This window comes from Tupaia chinensis, unplaced genomic scaffold (assembly GCF_000334495.1).
Source record: "Tupaia chinensis unplaced genomic scaffold, TupChi_1.0 Scaffold000154_1, whole genome shotgun sequence".
NCBI classification, from domain to species: Eukaryota; Metazoa; Chordata; class Mammalia; order Scandentia; family Tupaiidae; genus Tupaia; species Tupaia belangeri.
In genome coordinates this window covers 4,181,339-4,186,876 of record NW_006159625.1, presented here as the reverse complement: position 1 = coordinate 4,186,876, position 5,538 = coordinate 4,181,339, and positions in this window count along the sequence as shown.

The window sequence follows — 5,538 nt, the reverse complement described above, 5'->3', positions numbered from 1 at the left end:
GTCCTGGGAGGGCCCCGCCCCCGGCCGAGGGCCCGCCTCCTGCCTTTCTCTTAGAGCATGCAGAGAGCCTGCCCCGCGCGCCTCCTAGTCGGCCTGAGGGGCCCGCCCACTCTGCCTCTCTGGCTCCGGCCTCTCCTGTCCTCGCTTTGGACCAGATGGAGATTCCCTAGTGAGCCTTCGACATACCCTGGGGACACGGTATGCTGTGCTCACTCGGCCGTCCTGAGAGACTGACAAGTGGCTGTAGGACCTGCACAGGGTGAGGTGAGGAGAACGTGCTACTGATGTATGAAGCGGAGTGGGGCGGCGCACCATTATTTAATGAGGAAAAAAATCTGGAGCAAAGTGTGAGCAAAATGAGGCTGAGAATGAGGGGAGGAAAAAATCATTAAACTCAGTAAAGTATATATATATATTTTTAAGAGATTTTTTGCTACGGGGCACGTGTGTTCGCCAGAGACAGAGATGGAAAGCGAGAAATCACCCCCCAAGGGGGATGCCCATGCTGCAACCCCTTCTCTTCCATTCTCGTTTTGGAATGTTGGGTACTATGCACTCAAGTGCCCTGTGTGAGGTTTTAAGCCACTAGGTCTGAAACTCAAACCAGGGGCAACTATGTGGGAATCCAGTGGCGTAACTATTATGCCATCTGCTGGTCCCTGGGAATATATTTTTAAAAAAAATTTTTTTTAAAGTTTTGCTATAAGGCGCATGAGCTCACCAGAGAGAAGGAAAGAGAGAAACCACCCGGACTCCCCAGGGAAGACTGCCACGTTGCAATCCCTCTCTCCATTCTCTTCCCAGGGTTTTCAGGCACACATGGAGAAACAGCAGGGTGATTTTCAAGCCCCAGGATCTGGGACTCCAGCAGCACTGTCAACTATGTAGGATCCAGTCCCTTAGCCTCCATGCAACCTGCTGGTCCCAGGAAAATATTTCTAAACCTTTGTAAAATTGTTTCTGTAAACTCAGCTTTTAATTATATCTACTAAGCTCACAAAGTGCCAGGCACTCTACTAAGCACCTTATGTGAACTAATTCATTTATTCTTCAGAACACCTCTGTGAGATAGAGCAATTTCTCTCAGATTATAGATGAAACAACTGAATCAGGTTAAGGTTACAGTTAAAAAGTAGTAGGGTCCAAGAGAATTTCCTTGATACATGCTCTTTTCAAGGCCAAAGGTTAGTGGTGGAGATAGGAAACACTCCTGTGTAATGTGATGGCAACAGTGTCTCCTGAAGGAGACAATAATTTGGTTGAATTACCAATACTATTTTCTTAGGGAAACTTATCTAAAGTTAATTGCACCAGAAAGAAAAAAAAAATAGTTTCATCTAACAAATGAAACTAAGGTGAAAGATTTAAGTAGTTCGAAGCAGAAATATTGAGGGGACATAGGCATGACTTGAACAACATGCACCTGTTTTGTGGCTAGTTGTACACAAGATAGTAAAGTAGCAGAGAAATTTTACTTAAGCTTTGAAAATAACTGAAAGTTTTGTTGTTGTTTTTTAGAGATTTTTTTAATATAGTGCACATGCACTTGCCAGAGACAGGGAGACAGAGAGAAATCATCCCATAGGGGGGATGGCCACACACAATTCTTTCTCCATTCTACTCTCAGGCATTTTGGACATGCATGCATACACAACCAGCAAGAGTTTAAGCCGCTGGCTCCGGGACTTGAACCATAGTCAATTATGTAGGAGTCCAGTAACCATTATATACCATCTGCTGGTCCTGAAAGTTCTTTTTTAAAACCTGCCCTAGAATGAAGGAAGATAGTCTTTCTTAAGGCAACTACTAGAGGTCAAATGTTGAGTGAGATGTTTCACAAATGTAAACTTTAAATAATAGTCACATAAATTGTATGAGGAAACTGAATCTTAAGGTTAGCTGGTTTACCATGGGTCTCATGTCAAGTAAACTGAGAGCAAGGATTAATTCATTTGATAAAAATCATCAAACAATATATCTACTATATAATAAATATCATGTTATGGGGGCCAGATGATGTAGTGGTTATGTCGCTAAACCCCCATGTGGCCGACCACAATTCAAGTCCTGGACAAAGTGACTTGAAGATCACCAGGTACATGTGCATGTGTGCCCAAGATCCCAGGAGGAGAATAGAGAAGGGATTTCTGTGGCCATGCCCCCTGGGGGCTTATTTCTCTTCCCCTCTCACTGTCTCTGTCTTCTTCCAACCCTACCCCCTATGCTCCCATGGGCACACATGCCCTATAGCAAAACCTCTAAAAAAAAATCATGTTAGGTATTGAAGATACAAAAACCAATGAGCTTAGTGGAAAAGAACATGGACTCGGGAGCCATATCATCATGGGAATGAACTCTAGTTCCCTCATTTATTAGCAATGTTACCATGGATACAAGTTACTTAGCCTTCCTGAGACTTTTCTCTATAGGGTAAGAATAGTAATTCTCTCATAAAGTTGCTGTGTGGACTTAATAAGATATCATTTGTAAAACACATACTGGGATGGGAAAGTACTTTGAACCAGTGGTAGCTTCTAAGTACCTTTTAGGCCATTCCGGAATGGAATGGAACAGAGCAGCTCAGATCAAATTGAGATGCTTGAATCACGTATTTTATTAAAATGAGTCTTTTCACTTCTAATAATTTTATTTAAATAAGACATTTGATTTGAAGGGAAATCTAATGATTTTTTTCTTGAGTAATTTTATCCCTAAAGACATTGCCTTACATGCAACAGTTATGTACAAAAAAAATCATAAAATTGTTTTTTCTGTTTTTAGTTGCCAGAGGACAGACACATGCACCAAAAAGAGACAAAGACAGAGAAAGGGAGAAAACATCCCCAATGGGAAGTGGTCATAATACAATCCATTCTCCTCCATTTCTCTGTCCTGTTGGGATTTGGAGCAGACATGTACATGTGCCCAGAGTGTTTTCCAAGGTACTGGGGCCAATATTGGAACAATAGGCGGCCATGTGGGATCCAGCTCCTTTAGTTACTACAGATTGAGGCCATGACCCTTGGTTTTATACTAATAAGTGAAAAACAATAAAATTCTCCAATAGAATATGCTATACAAGGATTTTCCTGTCATTTGTTTTGTTACAACAGCAAAACCACCTATGGAATATAAAGAGCTAAATGAACATTCCATCAATGGAGGCAAGGTTATTTTCACAGAACAGTATTTTTCCTCATTCCATCTCCACTTGATGTCCGTCAAAATGTACTTGTGCACATACACGAGTTACTGTATGTATAATAAAAACAATGGGGAAAGAGGAAACAAATGGAGAAAACTATACTGCTGTGGTCAGGATACTGTAGAACTAACCTGTGTATTCTTGGTCTGAAGGAACAGAGTTCTAGAATAAAACAATAATTTCACTCTTTAGTAGATACCTCCCATCTGCTGTGGGAACACATCAATTTTATCTTCAGCTCCCATTTCCAACTGTGCAAGTGTCTGTTTAAATTATTGGCTGCCCAACAAATTGGAATCTGATCTGCCTCACTGACAAATCTTGTCATTTACAATAGGTTTTAATAAATTAAGTGGTATATGCCTCTTAATCTTAAACGGTACTATGGAACCATCCTGCCATGCATGCCACCTTCAAATCAATACAATTTTTGTTCCCAGTCTTGATTCCTTCCTTGGGTTATCCATCATTCATGGTAAGTGCCAGAGTCTCCTCTGCTGCTGCATCACAAGAGATACCAAATGTGCATCAAATGAGCACAGGGCAGCACCTTATTAAATCAATTTAAAACATGTACCAAAAGGAGAGATGGAGTAGGTTAACATATTTAGGATAGGTGTAAAAAGGCCTTCTCACTTTCTCTCTCTGGCCAAATTAAAAAAATAAGAAAACTTTGGGCTGGCAGGTGGTATGGTGGTTAGGGGCACTTGGACTCCCACATTGCTGACCACAGTTCGAATTCTAGATCTGGTGGCTTGCTTTCTCACTCTGACTCTCTCTGGTCAAATTAAAATAAAGTTAAAATAAAAATTCTTAAAAAGAGAAAAAAATTTACATAATTCTTTTAAAAGAGAATCAGTATGTTTTGTAGTCTTTAGGACAGCACAAAAGATTTTAGTGGAATAATAGGTATCCTGAGTTCAAGTAAATATTAGAAGTAAATGAAATAAATGTGCAATTTTTTAATCAGGAAAGGCTGATGGCATGTCATCCTTGTATAACACACACACTGACGTTTTTCAGATTTTTTTAGACTCGGTGCTACCACATGTTTCTACATTAAATGGCACCATTTTGTTTGCTTTATGGGCATCTCCTAGCTTCACTGATTTTAATATTGATAGTTTGTCAAGAAGAAGAAATCTGGTAATCAGATACTAGGAATTACAGTCTATCCTTTCATAATTGTACTTGGACTTCAGAACCTGTATTTTTTTAAACTTTTTTAGGTCTTTGCCAACGGGCGCAAAAGAGTGAGAAATTATCCCCCAGGGAGATGGCTGCAATCTTTCTCCATTCTCCTCTCAGGATTTTGGTCATACACATACACATGCCTGGCATGATTTTCAAGCTGCTGGATCCAGGACTCAACTGCAGTCAGCCATGTGAGAAACCAGTTCCTCAACCACCAGGCCAGCAGTAGCCCCAGCACCTGTATTTTGAAACAGCTTTTGTTTTCACTCATTTCTCTTTACCCCATCCATTTCTTGGTACTTAAGAGAATTATCATACTGTTTTAATGTGGGCAAGTTTTAAAGGAAACATTAATACAAATTTAGGTATTTACTCCAGAAAAGTACTAAATAAATATGGTAAAGGAAATCATCACATAACCTTTCCATTTTTATAGGCCATGAAATTACCTAATTTCATTAGACAAATGGAAAATATTTTAATGTGGTTGTCTACCTGGGAACATGAGGCACTTTGTTAGCAAAAATACATTCTTAGGGTTAACTCATAATACTCAAAACATAAGTAACCAGAACCATGCCATAAGTTTGCCAGAGAATGAATGCGTTTAAATTTCGTAAATGGTCAAATTTCATCATCTGCAATAAAGCATTTCAAATATAAATACTATATATGGCCTGAAGAGATCTCCTTGCATCAAAATCACCATGAAGCAATTCAAACTACTGATTAAAGTTCAGTACCTGGAAATACATCATGAAAAAGATTCAGGAAATTGAATTATTTTAGCTGTGAAAGACATTTGCATTTAGGGGGGGGGCGGGGGGGATGTTTTTGCCATAGGGCGTGGGCACTCACCAGAAAGACAGACACGAAAAGCGAGAAATCACCCTCCAGGGGGGATGGCCATGCCGCAATCTCTTCTCCTCTCGGGATCTTGGGCACACACACACACACGTGCCTGGCTCGAGTTTAAGCCACTGGGTCCAGGACTCAAACTATGGTCGACTACATTGGAGACCAGCGACATAGTCATTACACCAACTGCCAGGTGGTGGGGTTGTTAAGGGCACTGGACTCTCACATGGTCAACCATGGCTCAAGTCTTGGACCTGGTGGATTGCTTTTCACATTCCTGC